Here is a 19,396-nt window from a genome sequence, read left to right on the forward strand (position 1 = left end):
GGGAGTCAAGGATTCCTGGTTCTCATATCTTCCTTATTATGATCTATTGTTTGTACTGTGGTAGTACCTAGAAGCCCCACCTCATAGACAAGTATCCTATTGTGCTTGGTGTTGTATAAACACAGGACAATATGACAGTCCCTGTCCTGAAGAACTCCCACTCCAAGTAATCTTCCTCTTTTCCCCCTACATTTTTCCATCTGCTGTGCACAAGGCCACCTGCATTTGGGAACCAGTTCCACCAAACTATAGCTCTATTCATGGTCTGCAGCTATGCCCTTTTGCTCTGGGATCACATCAGATCTCAAAAGCTTAGAAGAGCAGCGCAAGATTGGAGATTTAGCTTTACACAGATGTCACCTGACAAGCAGGTATGTCATCAGCCAATTCATTCCCGACAACAGAGAGGCTCCTTTTACCACAAGAACAGCTTTGGAGCACGAGTGTCCTTGGAGAGTTCTCAAGAGATATGCTCCTGCAGACAGCTGGAGAAAAACACCATCTTCCAACAGGAGTCACAGGTGCAATGAGAGGCAACAGCACAGCAGCTCCCACGGGAAGAGAAGATATGTTACAAAGCAGAAGCTCTTGCCCTTCATTTCTTTCTGGAGTGGTCCTTGTGTACCACTCAGTCTAAGATTTCTGACCTCCTTACCAAAGATTTAAAACCAGATCCAGGTGAATCAGTGGAAAAGGCTTTCTTATCTCAGTTAACTTAGATGTCTTATTTCAGTACTATGCTGACTGGTTTTTGTTTGTTTGGTTTTTTTAGTATGAGGTTTCAGGTGCATAAGGTGGAGAAGAAAAAATTCTGCCATCAAATACACCTGTACAGCTCCCAGTAATGTCAGTAAGGCCTAACACAAAGGGACTTGGGTGTTGCAACACCTAATTTTTAGGTGGTTAGAAAACTCACAGGAATAACACTTTGATACACAAAGCCTGAATTAGGTGCCTAGGTTCCCTGTACAATGAATGAGAAAAATAAGCACCTTAGAATATAGCCGAGAAAACCAGCACTTTAGGCAGGGGCCTGCCTACTCTAGTCAATGTCAGACACTGTGTCTTAAGCCTCAGCCCTCTCATGGAGATAAGCATCTAAATCCAGACCATGAGTAGGTGTCTGTCGCTGCTAGTGGGCTACAAGAGGAAATTAGATGCTCTTCTGCCCAAGTGCTGGCTTGACAGGTGTGCTCAGAGGCTGCATAAACTCCACACAGCATGGGGGAAAATACCTCATTTATAACCTTTAGCTCCCTGGGTAGAACCCTCATATGGGAGGCCACACAACAGGTGGACTGGAACTGGTAATTTGGAGAAAAGATCAAACAGGGCTCTCCTATCTCTTAGGTAAATGGCCTAACCACTGGGCTATAGAGTCACTCATTTGCTCTGGCCCAATTCATATTTAATCATTCAATTAAGGTGGGACAACTTAAATAGGAGAGATTGAGGGAGTCCCACATCAGCCTATTCCAAGGCCACTCCTTTGTTAAAATCCTGTCACCCCCTCTAGCAGCAGGGGGACTTGAACTGGGGTGCTTCTAAATCCTAGTTAAGTGTTCTAACCACTGAGCTAAAGGCTCTGAACAAGCACAGCCTCACTTTCTCTCATCTGCTTTGTCTTGGAGTTGAGCACACCTACCAGAGCAGGCCCCCTCCAGGCACCAGCGGAGGAAGCACGTGCCTGGAGCAGTACATGCTAAGGGGCGGCAGTCTGTCCATTCTTGGGGTGGCACTGTCTGGGTGGCTTTTTTTTTTTTTGGCTTGGGGTGGCAAAAATGGTAGAGCTGGTCCTGGCCCCACCTGTGATTTAAGCAGAGGGGCACCTGTCTTCTCCTGCTTTCTGGATTGCTCTTGGGCTTAGGCAGGAGATAGGTGTCTGGGTGCTTAGAGGGAGGCAGCAACACACATGCCCAGAGGCAGAACCGTAAGAGCCTAGGAAATTTTGACCACTAAAACTTAGGCGTTGAGTGATTTTAGACACCTGCTGTGTTAGGTGGCAGTCAAGCAGGAGTTCTCAGGATCACAGTGGAGCCTAAAAACAGGATTTAGGCTCCTATGTACCTATGTGTCCAGGCCTAAGAACTGTGTGTGCATATCTAGAGGCAGAATTAATCCTTCAGTTATCACATAGGAAGGCAAGGCACATTAACTTAATTCCAACAGTCTTGCTGGCACACCTGGATCCTTTGCTACATAAGTGAGCTAGCAAGAAAAGTGCATGGTGTATAAAATTTGTGAAGTTTCCCTATCTTTCTGCACTACACAGACTACAGTAGTGCATGTCTGGTAGAGAGAGGCTGTCCCCTCCCTTATCTGTGACAGGATGCTTCTGCATGTGCAGCGTCAGATTGCATTGGTCTTTTTTGCTGCTATGTATTGTGAATTCATATCGGCTTTGGGAAGTTTAAAGGAAATTTAAAACGCTGGTTCAAAAATAAAAGGCAGAAAAATAGCCAACTTAAATTAACCTGTGGAACTTGCTGACACAAGATATCGTTGAAGTGAAAAGCTTAGCAAACTCAAAACAGGATTAGAGTCTTACATTGAAATGCATCCCTGTGCAGGAGGTCCGCAAAGAAGCCTGTGTATTGGATAAATCCCACTTCAGACCTATTCTAAGGGCTTAATTAGGATTTAACTGACTCACTGCACTTACAAAAGCGAATTTCATCTCTACATGAATACAGAGCACACCCATTATAGCTAACTGACATGTTATGAGTGCAATCTCCAACACCATTTCACAAATAGGTAATGACTTCAGTGCTTGTGTAGGAATCAGGCCCTTTGCAAGCTACCTGCTGTCAGGTTGCAAGGCATAAAGGTGATCGTCAACCACTCTTAGAAAGAGATTTCTCTCCATCATATAGTATTGCACCAAGTGTATTTATGAAGGGCTTAAATCTTTCTTGGCAATGACTGATGTTGGCCACTGGTCTATTTTAATCTGGCATCTCCTTTGTAGCTCCTAAGACCAGCAACAGAATGTTGTTTTACTATGCAAGGTTGGAACTAGCCAGAGAGTCCACCTTGGACCTGAGAAAATTTTATATTGAAATAGATCTCGGCAAAAGATCTCCATTTTGGTGGAATAGCATAATTAAATAACAAAAACAAAATAGCCTATGATGTTCTAACCAGCTCTATCCTTGAGTGAATGGCTCAGCAATTAGACACCTGTGGCTGGCCCATGCCAGCTGACTTGGACTCATGGGACTTGGACTAAGGGGCTATTTATCTGTGGTGCAGACATGCAGACTCTGCCTGCAGCCCAAGCTCTGGGTCCCTCCCATCTTGCAAGGTCCTAGAGCATGGGCTCCAGCCCAAGCCCGAATGTCTACACCGCAATGAAATAGCCCCACAGCCTGAACCCTGCGAGCCTGAATCAGCTGGTACAGGCCAGATGCGGGTTTTTAATTGCAGTGTAGACATATCCAAAGAGTGTCTGAATGCAAGCCCACCTTGTCAGTAGTGTGCTGCTTGTATTCCAGCTCTACCTGAAGCCCTTAGCACCAGCTCAAGGCTTTGACAATATTTTTAATAAATTAGTGATCTATTCAGTACCTATTTTTGGAAATACATTGTCATTTCACCCTCCCTCCCCTGCTTCTTGCTGGCAGAAGGCAGCTGCAATTAGGCAAACTCATAATTTATTGTAGGCATCAATTAAGATCAGGATAACACACATTGAACTTTTTCAAGCTTGTGTGGTAGTTGCTGTACCTGATAATTAAGCTGCAGAAAATGGCACCCTGGAGATTAGCACTGGAGGAGGCATCACTTGTCTGGGTCCATTTTGTTTTGGAGACTTTCCTCTAAGGGATACAATAGTGAGGGTCTGGGGAACTTTCCGTTGGGATTTAAGTCCACAAATGTGTCAAGCTCTGCCTGTGAAATGGCAAGGAACATATGAACAGTAATCAGCAAAACAACCCAGAGAAAACAGCCATGCTGCTAGAGAACATTTTAAAGTCTGAATGGAGCTCAGCTGTTTTGGTGGACATGAGGTTCAACCAATAACTTTTCAGGCTTTGATTTGTGGGCGTTTGCACCCCTGGTGAAATCCTGGACCTAGTCTAGTCAATGCAAGGTTTGCCATTGATTTCAATGGAGTCAGGATTTCACCCCCTTGCCTTTGAGTTTCAGACTCATGGGAAGCCGGGAAAAAAGGAGGAAGGCTGGCCTTTTTGTTAAGGTGAGGAATCAGGAAAACTAAGTTCTGCCTCTAAGTTCTGCCTCTGCCTCTGCCTCTAGTATGACCTTGTGCTAGTCACTTAACATCAGGTCTTAGAAAATTTGGTTCACATGCATCGGTGTCCAGGCTATGATTTTCAAAAGTGACAAGTACTTCTGGGTAGGTCAGTTTCTGGGTAACTGATTTAGTGAATGGACGCTCAGCCTTTTTTTTTGTTTTTGAAAAAAATCAGGTTCCTCTGAGATGTCTCAAATTGAGTATCCAAAACCTGACACACCACAAATCACTTGTCACTTTTAAAAATCCTGGATGAATTTTAAGCACCTGATTTGGACAATTTTTACCCATGTTTATATTTTTGTCCTTTTTGGCAAAACAGCTTTTTAAAAAAAATTATACATCTGTTAGTTGCTGCTTGTCGGTCTCATTTTGCATCTAAAAAGTAAGGCTTTTATCCTTTTTTCCACCCTGTACCTGAACAAATGGTGGCTATAAAATCAGACAATTAAAAAAAAATTCTCAGGTATTTATACAAACATATAGAAATATTATTCTGCAAATGGGCTCACCAATAATATGCCATTAAAAAAAAAAGAGGACAAATGTTTGGGATCTCTTGGTAAAGATCACCAGGCACAAGTATCACAGGGTATATTTCCTAACCAATGCATCTATTTTTCAAGGTACTGCAGAAAGTGATTTAGGAGGGAGTGCACTTCCCTTTGAATTTATATTGAACCACTGCCCCAGCTTGGGATTCAGGGGTACTTCAATAATAGAGTTGCTGTCTTTGAGAGAAGAAAATAAATAAAACCAAGCTTCTGGCTATAGGGTAATTAAAAGACCCACAATACTTTTCAAAAGCATAGTGATATCAGCCCAAAAATCCTGGCTAAAATCTAACTCTAGTTCAGGGATCGGCAACCTTTGGCATGCGGCCTGTCAGGGAAAGCCCCTGCTAGGCCGGGCCGGTTTGTTTACCTGCAGCATCTGCAGGTTCGGCCAATCACAGCTCCCACTGGCCGCGGTTCACCGTTCCAGGCCAATGGGGGCTGTGGGAAGCGGCGGCCAGCACATCCCTCGGCCCACACCGCTTCCAGCAGCCCCCATTGGCCTGGAGCGGCGAACTGCAGCCAGTGGGAGCTGTGATTGGCCAAACCTGTGGATGCTGCAGGTAAACAAACCATCCCGGCCCACCAGCAGATTTCCCTGACAGGCCGCGTGCTAAGGTTGCCGATCCCTGCTCCAGTTACTATATTTCACCTATCTAACTTTCAGCCTGTGTTTTTAAGTAGGCACGATAGTTTTCTGCTCTGTGTCTAATACTCTACCATCCTGTTAATCTGCTGTCACATTCCATCTGAAGGACACTTCACTTCAGTGGTGGGCAGAGTGGGTCCAAACATGGAATTTCCATTTGACAGGAAATTTTGACATTTCAAAATTTGTTCCAAATTGGAATAAAAAGCAAATATTTGCAAAATATCCTTTGCTATGGAAATTCCCCCAAAATTTCATTTAAAATTTCAAAATTTGTTTCAAAAATTTTATTTTGTTTCTCTTAATTATTTTACCTTATTTCATGACATGCCAGCAGTAGTAATGACAAAAATGAAAAGATTTTGATTTAGAAATGTAGCCATGATACCTCATGGGAGTTGCAGTTCAAATGCCTCATGTTCCTATTCTTCACTATAGACAGATCTCTGCAGATAGACTACATCTCCCACAATACACCACAGTTTCCGATCTTGGAGAGAAGCAGTTCTTCTCCTTGGAAGTCCATGAATCATGGGAGCTATAGCCTAAGTGGGAAGCTTGACCCATAATGGAGAATAGGGATATGAGGTAATTTAGCTGGTACACCTCTGAGGCACTGTGGCAGCATTTCCAAATTGAAATATTTTGATTTTCAACAAAAATATGTTGGTTTTGGGGGAGGTTAGTTTTCTACAAAAAAAAACACCCCAAACCAAGATTTTTCACTAGAAAGCACACATTTATATAATATAATTTTCAAGCCCCTAATAAAATATATGAAGATATACCTGTCTCATAGAACTGTAAGGGACCCTGAGAAATCATCAAGTCCAGCCCTCTGCCTTCACTAGCAGGACCAAGTACTAATTTTGTTCCAGATCCCCAAGTGGCCCCCTTAAGAACTGAACTCTCAACAGGGGGTTTAGCAGGCCAATGCTCAAACCACTGAGCTATCCCTTCTCCTGCTCCAGCTGCTTCCAAAAACTACTTTCAAAAGATAAATTTCAACCATCCCTACTTTACACTTCTTTTGCACTGGTGTAAATTGCTTCAAGGTAGAAGGCTGTGGAGGTCCACATCTATCACTGCTGGAGTGCTACAATTGCTCTCTCCACCCTTACAGCTCCATTGTCCCAGAGTCTCACAAGGACCTAATTTGGCCCTTAACCTTTTGTGAGGTTCATTCCTTTCCTTCCCCAAGGCCTTACCCCACCTACTCTCAATGAAATGACTAACTGCTCTGGAAACCCCTCACTACAAGGCTGCAGGTGCATTCCTTTCAGTGCTCCACACCTGCCTGCCTGCTTTGGGGATTTCTTTCCAGCCATTGGGGAGTTTATCAAATAAAGAGCTTGAGCAATGATAACGCTTGACTAGCAGTGGGATTTTTCCCCCTGGCCACACACATTTCTAATGACAGATGAATGGGTGCAGCAGTTGTGTTCTTTAAAAGAAGTTATACTAGAGATGAAGCAAACCCCCAGAATCCAAACACTGGGGGTTATTTGAAATCTGGATCAGAATTTGTCCAGGTGTATAATGTATTCTGTAAGTCTCAGGGAAGTCTTGCTACAGCACTTCTTAGAATGTGGCACATTAAGAATCAAATGAAATATTTTATCACCTTCCCTTTTTAAGGAAGCAGCTGAAATAGAAATATAATGTTCCAGAGAAGAGTGAGAAAGGTGATGTGTTGAGACCTATATATAGGAGAGACCCAACTGATTATTTAGCCTGGAAAGGAGAACAGCGCGGGAGGGTTTGATTGAGATATTTAATAAGATTAGGAGGACATATTAAAGACTGATTACTCCCTCCTTTATGTGCCATGGTCTAGCTAATACTTAGTCCTGCCATGAGTGCAGGGGACTGGACTAGGTGACCTCTCGTGGTCCCTTCCAGTTCTATGATTCTATCCCATAATGGAGGAGCAAGGGGTCACTCAAAATTAATGGCAGATGAGTTTAAGACCAATAAAAGGAAATATTTCTTCCCACAGCACATGGCCATTCTGTGTCATTTGCTGCCTCACGTGGTCAGAGTTAAATATAGTGTCTAGATTTTCAATGGGGTGTGTGTTTGGGGATGATCATGCAATACCAATGATATTTGCATGCTATGACAGGGTTATAGGCGCTAGGAAACCATACCAGCAGGCACTATATAAGTATGTAAAAAGTAATCAAATCTCAGGGCATCAACTAATCAGTGAGTATCAGACAAGAATTCTAGCCTCACCTCATGTTCAGTCTTGCACAGTTACCTAGGTGGAAGAGGAAGAGGTCTGACCTTTCTCAGAAGCATCTGTTATGGGACACTGTCAGAGGCAGACTACTAACAGAATGGCATCTGACAGCATGGGAAATCCTAGATTGCTGCAGTCAGTGAGGAAATTAGGTACACATTACAGCTCCACTGGAGAAGATGGTAAGTACTAGTGGACCATGCAGGGTAGTGTTTCTAGGGAGAAAAAATTATAAAAATATTATAAATTCAGACTGACTTTAAAAAAAAAAGGCCCAAAGTCTGCATAGATTTTTTTTTGCAAATATCTGCATATGTTACTGCAACGGCCCTTGCAAATCAGGTATTAGCACATGCACATGGTTAGGCATCTAGGCCTAGATTCACAAAAGTAATGAGGTGCCTAAGTTTCTGCTTCTGAGCATGTGCCCTGCTGCCTCACTCTAGGCTCTTGGGTACTTGTCTCCTGCCTAAGTCCCACAGCAAACCACAGACCAGGAGAAGATGGGCATTCAGCCACCCAAGTTGCATGAGGGGACCAATCTGATAGGCATTCCCATGGGCTCCCCTACTGGATTGGGCCCCTCAGGCAAGTACACACAGGGAAACTGGAGGAGAGGGGCAGGGACGAGCACCTCCCTCAGAACTTTTGGCCCAATGGTTGGAGTTCTCACCTGGGATGTGGGAGACCCTCAGTTCAGGTCCTCCCTCCAACTGAGAATAAGGAATTTAAACTGGCTCGTGCTACCTCATAGTTGAGTGCCCCAACCACTGGGCTATGGGACATTCTGAGGTGAGGCTCCTTCAGCCTCTCCTGTCAAGCCTGCTCCACTATGGATGAATAAATAAAGAGTTATTGGAGGAGGGGGACTGAATTCTGGGAAAGGGCTCTAACCACCAGGCTACAGAGTCCTTCCCATGGGTCTGCTCTTTCTGGCCCAGAAGGCTCTTTAATTATTAAATCCACAATAGCATAACTTAAATAGGAGAGACTGAGGGAAAACAACATCAGACTGTCACATAGCCCAGTTGTTAGGGTGCTCCCCTGAGAGATGGCAGTTACCAATTCAAATTCCTTTTCATCCCTTGGGAGGGACTTGACCTGGGTATTCCACATCCCAGGTGTGTACCCCAACCAGTGGGCTGAACCTTATGAATGAGAGCCTCCCCATCCCAGCCCCTTGCAAATCCATCATAGGCACCTAACTCCAAAGAGTGTTTCTGACTGAGAATCGCTAGCAGGGCCAGCTGCCTCCTTGCAGTCTGGATTAGGTGCCTATCTCCAAGAGAGAAGCAGCACTTAGTACATACCCATCTGGTTGACATCTCCTATTGGCTAGCTTAGGCAACTCCTTACCTAGAATGCTGGTTTTTGTGAATCGCAGTCTAAGGCACCAATCTTCCCCTATTATTGGGTGTCCACCCCACACCAGGCCTGAAGGAGTAAATTAGGTCAATTAACCTTAGGCTGCATGTGGAGGAAACATAGGGAATGTTAGGCCCTATTTGCAGATGAAGTCCAGCTGTGGGGAAGAGCCGGGTAGGATCTGTAGAGAGGAAGTTGGCAGGCCAGGGAAGGAAACCTGCCGTTGCACTCCTGATAGACAGGGGAAGAGCAGGAAGCTGCAAAGTCAGAGTAGGAAGCAGTCCAGGGAAGGAGCAGTAAGGGCTGGGAGAGTAAAAGCCCTGAGCTGCTGGGTTGAAGGTCCTTGAACTGGAACCCCGTGTAGAGGGCAGGGCCAAGTTCCCTACCAGCCACTGAGTGAGTGGCATAGACCAGGCAGTGGGGAGCAGACCACCTGGGACAGTTTGCCTCTGAGGACTTGCGATACCCTGGAACGGGGGAGAATTTTAATGTGACTTAACCAGAGGGCTGAGGTATGAAGACGACAGCTGCTCCTGGTGTGTGATAGGCCCAGGAGTAACGGAGGAGAACCACAGACTGAATAACCACTGTAAGGGGTTTCATACCCGGTGGCAGAGCTGTGGCTTGTCTAGAGGACTAAGGAGGTGCCACCAAGCAGTGGGTGGAGCACCTCATGTATTGCCCAGAGAGCCTGGGCACCTAACTCAGGCTTTGTGAATCTCAGTGTTGTTCCTGTGTCACGGGATGCATCCCTCACCACTGGACTGGGGCCTCCTCCTGGTCACTGAGGATTAGCTCAAGGCCAATATCCCATCCACAGTCTTCACCCCCAATCACTCCTTCCCCACAGTCCACATTCAACCCCACTCACAGTGTCAGGAACGGAAGCATCCTCTTGGTGGCTCAGCTCTCCAGCAGTGTCACTATCCATGATCCCGCATTACATGGGAGTTTAGCTCCTAGTCCAGCCACTTCCTCAGTGGCCAGTAGGTGGACCCAGGTCCCCACCAAACCACAGTCACTTTCTGCATTCCTTTGCCTCGCCTATTGTTGCATTTTCCTGAGCCACTTCCCGTGGCCACAGCACCCTCCCTCACTCTCAACAGGCTGTCTGGAATGCCTTCTCCTCTCCCTGGGTTCCTGCCAACACAGCTCTGTCCAAAGTGCTGCAGGGTTGCAGACAGCTACTGACCTTGCTCTGCCCTGAGGCTCTTTTTATCTGAGTCTGCTGCGTCCTGATTGGACAGTCCCCACAGCCTCTCTCCTATTGGCTGCTTTTCACGCAGTGTCCCTGGGGCTCTATTAACCCCTTACTGGCCCGTGTGAGGCAGATGCCCCATCACACTGTGATTTTCTAGACATGTCAGAATTAGGGGCTGTGATGCCCAGCATAACAATGCCTGAGTACTTTTGGCTGAGTACAAGCCCTAGCTACATACACATGCAAATTCCATATTTGCATGTGCAGTGAAAAATGCATGTGAAAAATGTGACACCCTAAGAGGCAGATGACCTTTGGGAATGTCTACACTGCAGCCAGAGGTGTGGCTTCACATGTGTAGACATTCCTGAGCTAGCTTTGATCTAGCTGACTTGAATAAGAATAGTGAAGCTACAGCAGCAGGTGCTTTACAAGCCCACCCAAGACCCTAGTTACTCAGCTAACTCATGCTGCCGCAGCCTCACTGTTGTTATTATTTAAGCTAGTTAGATCAAAGCTAGCTCAGATATGTGTACATGTGCTGCGGCCACCGCTCTGATTGCAGTGTAGACACAGAGCTAGAAGTCAGGCCTTAAATGCTTTGAGTATGGCAGATTAGCTGTATTATTACCTGTTCTCATTAGACTCCAGATCCTGGCTGTCTTTGAAAAGCTAAGGTGATAACCAGCAGTCTCTTACATCAGAGAATAATTTGGGGTGGGTAGGAACTCCAGTGGTTAATTGGATCTGTCACCGGCCATCATGACAGGTGAATGTTAATGAAGAGCAAACCCACAAAAGGTTTGGTGCAGGTAAGGACTCCACTGTTGGTTGCTTTTCTGAAAATGTTCAGAACCTCCTCAGTTTACAGAACTGGTTACGAATGAGCTCCTTTTGATACTTCCATCAGAAGAATGGTCAGTTAGTATTATTTGTATTACAGTGGTGTCCACAGGCCACAGTTTAGACCCCGTTGTGCTAAATGTGCTATGTTTTGGTCAGACGTAAAGGCATGAGACGCTGCAGCCTGAGCTAAAGAGCCAGGATGTGTAACTGAGGGCAGTAATAGACTCAGGTACAGAGGAGGGACACAACATACACATGCAAGGAGAGACAGTGCCCGTCCTGAAAAGCTTCAGTCTGAACCAAGAAGCTTTCCAGGCTTTTCCCATTATGGTATCTTGGTGTTTCCACTTCCAGCCAAAACAAGGAAATACAGAGGGAGGTAAGAATACAAAATGTGAAGAAAAAAATTCAACAGCATAATTCTCCCCCCCCCACCAAAAAGTTCAAGACTGCGGCAAAAGTTCTGATCACATTTTTTATCTGAACTTCTCTGTTCAACCCTGGATCTTCCCTCTGAAATCTCCCAGCCAAAACACCACTTAGTCATTTTGCCTGTTTCTTTTGCTTCCAGCAATTGAGAGCTTCATGTGTCATACAGACAAGGTGCATTCCACAGGCATTTTTTCCATTCCTCAATTATTTTAGGATGGACAGTTATTCAGCCCCTTTGCAGGATTCATTTCAGCCTACGGGGTTGCTCCATGGGCCATGGCAGATATTTTGACATTTCAGTCCCTCTGAATCAGTTTTGCATGCTGTGTAGGCTCAGCAGAAATGGTGGCTAATGCTAACTATGCTAGTGCTGTTAGTCATTTGAGTGGCTACCAGTCAGTGTCGGAGACTAGAGGTGCTTAAGAGGGAGAGAGGTGAGGAATGAAAAGAGAGCTGCATTAGATGCGGGAGGAGAATGACAAAGGAGTGGGGAGAGATGTAGTGTAGGGGGCTGAGAGGAGGATGAAAAATTGAGAGAAGAAAAAGTCATAGACAGAAGGGTAGGAAGATAAAAATAGAAGATGGAGGAGAAAAGCCTGGGGAAGATGTAGAACTGCAAGAAAAGAGAAACCACTATAGAAATAGTCTCACCTCACTTGCAGACAAGAAAAGCATCTCCCATGAAGCCTGTTCAGGAACTTTTACTGTGCCTAGCTCAAGGGAGCTCCAATCTTAGTTGCGACCTCTAGGTGCTACTGTAATAAATTAATTAAATAATAATGATTCTGCACTCCATTATACCAATTTTCCATGCAAATCTGGTGTAAATGGAGTGGAGACACAGTCTCTGTCCCTCTCATGTTCACATTTTCATGCAGGAAGTATACTCGGTTTTGCCTAACCTTTTTCTCACTCAGGCTAGTTTTCACAATGTGTGCCTATTTCTTGTCAATGTCTTTACATCACAATAGAACCTTAAATTAGCAGCATGGGAGGCAATTATGATAATTAGTATCACTTGGTTTACTTTGTTTCAGTACTTACATCAGAACTACTTTTTTTTCTAGTATACTAACTTTTGTTATATAACAAAAGAAAAAAAACCAACAAACTCTCAGCTTACTCCTCTATAAGTATGAAAAAAAAAAGTCAGCATGTGGACAGCTTTGAGGTAACTTCAAAAAAATGTGACACTCCTGAACAAAAAAGTTAGGCTGGCATGAGTCTGTTTGTTTCAGGAGATTGGCAACAACCTATGGCACTTTTCTGCTCCACCTCACTGATTCAAACTTGGCCACAGGTTGGTAGTAACCAGAAGGCATTACATATGAAAGGTACATAGTGAGTTTATCGTTTTCAGTCATGTTCCCAATGTCCCATCATCTGAACCACCAATGCTAATTAGCAAGACGGATAGCACTCTCAGTACAAAGGCCAAAAACCGAGAACCTAATCCAAACCCCACTGGATTCAAAGGGAACACTTCAGTAGGGTTCGGATGAGGCCTTGAATGAGGCTGGAGAAAAACGCCACTCTCATATAACTAGAGATGGTCACTCAAACCTGGGTTGAAGCCCACTAGTAGAGGAGCATCTTGCTCTGCTCTCTATGCTGTGCCATACCATTTACATTGAGAAACGGACATTACCATGGCTCTCAATCCTGGTGCCTTTCAACACAGCAGCTAATTTCACTTAAGTTTTACTAGCTTTGAAAGAATTCAGTTCTAAAACCAAACTTTCCATTTGCAGTGAGAGAGATGAAAAGAGTAGCTTCAGTAAGGATAAGGGCAGAATCAAAGTAATAAAACGTCTGAACAAACACACACAAAGTGCAGTGGTGATCAGCTCACCTTCAGGTACAAGTGAGTAAGAATATTGTACACAGATCACTAGTGCAATATTTGACCAGACAGCAGGGAGTGCAGTAAAATAGAGGGTGAATCTATGCCTTTGAGGCAATCGACAGATACTGAGCCAAAATGCTGTGTCGCTGAGCACCAATAGTCTGAAATCAATGGAATCATATGGGTTTGAAGCCAGGTGTTGAGCTTTTAATTCCATAGAGAGGGAACAGCTCAATCTGATCCTTTGATGGCACTTGTCATTGAAAAGTCTCAAAGCAAATATGGAACAATGATGAATGAGTCCTGGCCACTGCCTGTGAGGTAGGTCAGTATTGTTACTATTCCATTTTTATGGATGGAGAGCTTGAGACAGAAATCTTAAGTGACTTGCCCCAGAGCACACAGGAGGTCCATGTATGTCCAGAGAAGAATACCCCAGTCTCTTGTCCCTTAAGCAGAAGACTCTCTAGGATGGCAAGCAATTATCATAGTATAAGTGGAGATTCAGTGCAATTGAGTTTTCTACAGTCAAGTAACCAAATACCTTGGAGAGAATCAAGTTTTAGAAGCAAGTCTGAAATCAGTTACTGATTCTAACAGTTCCTCCAGGTCTTAAAGAATTTGGCTTAAGACTTTATTTCAACTGCTGCTTTTCCATTCTATGCTGAAAGAAATGGGGCAGATTTGATTTCTTCCTATGTTATTCTGTGTGTCCAAGACTCTTGTATGGATGACAAGAGGAGCTTCATTATCTGTAATGAATTTAAGGAAAGAGATAGCACAAAAAGAGCTGGAAGATCTATAAACATATACTATGCCAAGTACAATAGTCCCACTGCCTCTCAGTGAGCTGAGACACCGTAAATGTATTTAGAGTTAAAAAAAAAAGAGCTTGTCTTCCTTACGCATTGATAAATTTAAGGGGGAAAATGATTCATAGTAATTCATAAATCCATTATTAATACATTCATGGCCCTCTTCATTTTTAATGGACTTGAAATACTTATTTCGTGAGGCATAGTTTGGCTGTAATAATATAAGCAGCCTGCTGTTTTTCCCAAACCTGATCACAAAGATAGAACTTAGTTTGTTTTATGTCTTTCTAAGATTCACAAGTGCCTAAGGGTCATGCTAGGAAGTGGCTACTATCTCACATCAAACGGAATATAATGGGGGAGCTAAGAAGAGTTCATCTTGTGCATTTCTTTTTCTATTAACTGTGATTCCTGGAGTATCCCATTCCTCTGGATAAATCTACTGTCTAAGATTTCATTGTCTGGTGGACATGTATGGGGAAATGTGTTCCAGTGGCTAGAACCAGAGGCTGGAAGTGAAAAATCTCAGGCTATATTCCCCACTCTTCCACATAGGCTGAAATATACAAACTTGGGTGCCTCAAATCCTGATTTATCAATATTTGTAAAGCACTCTGAGTGAAAAGTCTGAGGACTTAAATGGGAATTAAGTGACCTATAGATCTGCAAAGGATAAATGGAACTCTTTGGAGTCATCGTAACTACAAAATATTTGGGCCAGAATCTGCCACCCTTTCATGAAACAGTATCTTCCTCTGCAAGTAGTCCCACACTGCACAGTAAATGTAAATGGCAAACTTACCACTTCATGACACCTCATGCTTTCCAAAAGGGGAATAGACTAGCTCTGATGAACCAAGAAAAATAAAATAATGATATTTTGTTTAATATTTTAGCAGTGCTCATGCCACTTTGGTTAAAGGTCTATCAGCATTTGCGTAGTAAAATCCCAGTCTCAGAAGTAATTGCTTGTCTCTAAAAAATGATATTTGGCTTGATATCAAGCAAGAAATTATCAGAGTTTTAGAATGACTTTTTAAACAGGTTTTTGAAAAAGTCAGTTTGTCCATATTTGCATACCTGGATTGACACTGATTACTCTTCTTCTTCAATGCTTAGCCAGACAGTCAGCCGTAGTGATCGTTTGCCATGTGTTCCTTTCCTGCGCAACCACAAAGGCTTGACGGCCTGAGAGTCCAACATCAGAACAGGCTTGATGAACTCATGTAATAGTGGGTCTGCCTCTGGGCTGCCTCCATCCCTCCGTTGGTGGAATTTTATCCCAGATGTTACAAGCCACCCAGAGAACGACGTTTGCTGGAATGTCTTGTGGCATCCTTGTCCAAAAAGCGTAAGGCGCTGCCTGCAGAAAATGGCCCCAGTAGTCTGTAGACCTGAGCGACCATAAACATCTGCATTACAGATGCAGTCATTCCACTTTATGCCCAATATATGACATTGACATTTTGTGTGGAAAGTTTCCGAGCTTTGTCCAGCCTGAGAGGCATAATGTCCATGTTTCGTAGCTGTACAACGGTATGAGAAGGATAAAGATAGAATAAATCCTGAACTTGGTTGTCATACTAAAATGATGTTGATTCCATATCTATTGTAAACGGCCCATGGCTGATGCTGCAATGCCAACCTGATGGAGAACCTCCATGTGAGAATTGGAGGAGCTGGTATGTATAGAACCCAGATAGCAAAAGCTGGAAATTGATTCAACAGTCTCGTTATTCAAAGAAATTGGAGTCGCGGGTGGACCTGGTCCTAGATTTTGCAGGTTTTTTTTTTACCATGAAATGTGGAGATCAACCTTAGCTGACTCCTCCTCACGAAACCTGTCGGGGCTCTGTACTAAACGAACAATGTCATCAGCATAGTCAAGGTCTGTGAGAGAGAGATCACTGATCTTAATGCCTATGGACCTGACAGAATGCTGCATTATGAAATCCATTGCCTGACAAAAGAGTGCGGGGCCAAAATGCAACCCTGCCTAACACCAGATACTGATTTAAAAGGTGCTGACTTCCAGTTCCCCAGACAAGCATGGGCAGTGGTTCCATTATGCAGCTCTCTAATCAAGTCCAGCAGAGTGGTAGGGACACCTATGCCCTTTAAGGCCTTCCATAACGCAACATGGTTTACTGAATCAAATGCAGCCTTAAGATCAACTTATGCTACATGCAGGGGCTTCCTGAACTTGTGATGTATCTCAGACAACAAGCGAAGGGCCAAAATGGCATCTAATGTGGACCTGTTCCTTGTAAATCCTGACTGTTGGGGACGATGCGTCTGATGTAGCAAAGGCTTCAGGCGTGCGAGCAAAACATGAATAACCCAGTATTCAGCACCAGGGTTAAAGCCTGTGCCCCACTTTCAGCTGTAGATGCCTTATTCATAGATTCTAGGACTGGAAGGGACCTCGAGAGGTCATTGAGTCCAGTCCCCTGCCCTCATGGCAGGACCAAATACCGTCTAGACCATCCCGGATAGACATTTATCTAACCTACTCTTAAATATCTCCAGAGATGGAGATTACACAACCTCCCTAGGCAATTTATTCCAGGTCAGTGTTGTCTCCCCTTGGTGCAAACGTGATGGGTTCATGCCAAAGCCCCCCTATGGACGCGCTTCCTCTAATGTTAGCAGGCACGTGTGCAGTACATTGGGACAATGTATCCAGTTGTATCTGGGATCTCTGACAGTCCACCAAAATTGCAAGTTGGAATGTTGCAACTCTTGACAGGCATGGTCATCTGGTCACTGTCTGGCACGAAATGGTCTGTCTTGGTATATCAATTGCAGGACTAACAGAAGCAAGGCTGATAGATCACGGATGTCACGAGGTGGAAGATTCCTTACTTCTGTATTCTGGCAGCCCCAACCATTTACATGGGGTAGCACTACTACTGCAAGGCGAAGTCAAGTCCTCCCTGACAACCTGGATGCCCGTGTCTCCTCATTTACTTATTGCCCATCTTAAACATTGGCACGGTTACCTCACTGTCATAGTAGTCTATGCGCCAACAGAAGAATCTGTTGACTCAGTTAAAGATCATTTCTATGATCAATTGGAGCATCTAGTATGCACAGTCCCTCCACATGATAATCTCATGATCATGGGTGACCTAAATGCAGTTAGTGGCCCCCTGCGAACTGGGTTTGAACAGGTCATTGGTCATTATGGTTCAGGCACCACCCAATGATAACTCTCGACGCCTGCTTCCATTCTGTGCCTCCCAGAATCTTTCCATTTTTGGGTCATGGTTCAAGTGGTGATGCATACACCAGATGTCATGGATCTCTCATGACTAATCACTGAGTAGGATTTTTAAAAAGTGTTGATGTTAAGTATTTAATAGAAATTGTTACTTGAAGTTTAACTTTCAGGCTATTCATTTGGGATGTGGAGGTCTGCTGCCGAGTCATCTTATTTTAAGTTAAGTGAGCCCAATTATTTAATTGACAAAAATCATCACTATTGTCATGCATTTGTAGCAATTATTTCTCATAGCAATTTTATACCCAGGCATGGTCATCAGAATTACTCTGTAAGTGCATATCCAGAGTTACTCTGTAAGTGCATATCCAGGTATGACAGATAAAGTAGGCTTTAAATCGTCTGATTAATGTTGATATTTATGATAGGTGCATATGGGTGAAATTCACCTCTTTGAAAATGACCAGCACAAGGCCTATGTGCCACATATGTATCTGTTAAGATATATATATATATGAGGGCTCATGTGGGATGTAAGTGATACATACATCTTGTTCTGGACCATTGCACAGGGTGAAATTCACTCTCTGGCCAGCTGTAAAGATAGGATCCTTAAATAAAGCACGTATTGACATCGTAAGGCACGATGATTAAGATACATAGCATACCATTGTGATGATCCATGAAACAAGTACTCCCAAAGCCATAATAATTCATTATTTTAAAACAGCTTCTATTGAGTCTTATTGTGTCAATGAAATTGGAGTCCACTCACAGGGAGTGTTTCTAGAACATTGAATAAGTCACATTTTCTGTTGTCAGAAAGTCATGAATCTTAGCCAACACCAAGCACTGATAAGTATCCCTTAAAGGTCCATCCTTGCCACTTTTTAGTTGTCTGCAGAGGTAGTTGATGAGCAAGGGTGGATAATGGCATCCTTGGTGGATAAGAGAGTTGGACTGAGAAATCAACCCTCCTCTGTCAATGAAACTCTTAAGCTACTCAGCCAGTTGTCTCAGATACTTTAATTATTCTTGAAAAGGTTCATTTTAATTTTAAAATAGATGAACTATATTGTTCTATTGGACACATACCAGAGATCTCAACAGGAGATCTCTTGCTTCAGTGCTATTACATCTTCTATCAGAGAATTGTAACAATTCTGTTGCTGATATTGACATGTCCTGAGAACACAAGTGAATTTTTTGCAGAAACAGCACTTCAGGTTTGGGCATTCTTGCTTTTAACCAGTCAGAGCAGACCCTCCACATTCCAGCTCACTCCCTTAATAATCTTCATTAAAGGCATTAGAATCAGGCAGCGTTCAGAAGCAGACACTGCAATCAACTCAGCAGTGTGGGTTAGTGCCTCCCACACCATATTCCAGGTAGTATGCAATATTTCCACATCTCTCGGCATCTCCAGTACCTCAGTATGGCTCTCCTCTTAAATATACACAACAGAAAACACCAATGTATGTTGTTGAAGCATCCTCTGACGCTTGAACTTCTCACCCATCAAATCACCACCATAAAGTACACTTGAGAATAAATAGAATTAAAGCCGTGTTTGTCTGTTTAACATTTGTATTTCTATAGGCACCAATTCAACCAAGCAATTAAGCATGTGCTTAACTTTAATGGCTTAAGTAACTTGACTTCATTACTTGATGCGACAGTGTGCTGTTAGCAGCTACAAATAGAGCCCATTGGAGGCCAGCCCCCTGATTGCTTAGATCATCCAGGACACCAAGTGTGGTTAGAGTCGGAAGGAGTGTGCTGCTGTTATAACAAGCTCCCAGCCCTACACTCCCACCAGCATTCACACAGGCAGGGACATAGCCAGCTGCACTTGCATTCAGGCTCTGGCCAGCCACTGCATGAACCAACAAGAGAGAGGTTACAGCCAGAATATCCCACAGCTCCCCAGATTAGGACCCCAGAGCAGTATCATTCTGCCCT

The 19,396-nt window shown here is 43.9% G+C and overlaps 1 long non-coding RNA gene across 1 annotated transcript; it reads right to left on the reverse strand.

Moving 5' to 3' along the window:
- Nucleotides 1-3,667: 3,667 nt before the first annotated feature.
- Nucleotides 3,668-10,232, reverse strand: LOC120399488. The gene is made up of 3 exons (XR_005595192.1): nucleotides 9,943-10,232; nucleotides 7,700-7,921; nucleotides 3,668-3,894 (listed from the first exon to the last, which is right to left on the reverse strand). It is a non-coding gene; the product is annotated as an uncharacterized LOC120399488 (long non-coding RNA).
- Between the last annotated feature and the right edge of the window lie 9,164 nt (nucleotides 10,233-19,396).

The sequence above is a fragment of the Mauremys reevesii genome, linkage group 2, assembly GCF_016161935.1.
Source record: "Mauremys reevesii isolate NIE-2019 linkage group 2, ASM1616193v1, whole genome shotgun sequence".
In the NCBI taxonomy this organism is placed as follows: domain Eukaryota; kingdom Metazoa; phylum Chordata; order Testudines; family Geoemydidae; genus Mauremys; species Mauremys reevesii.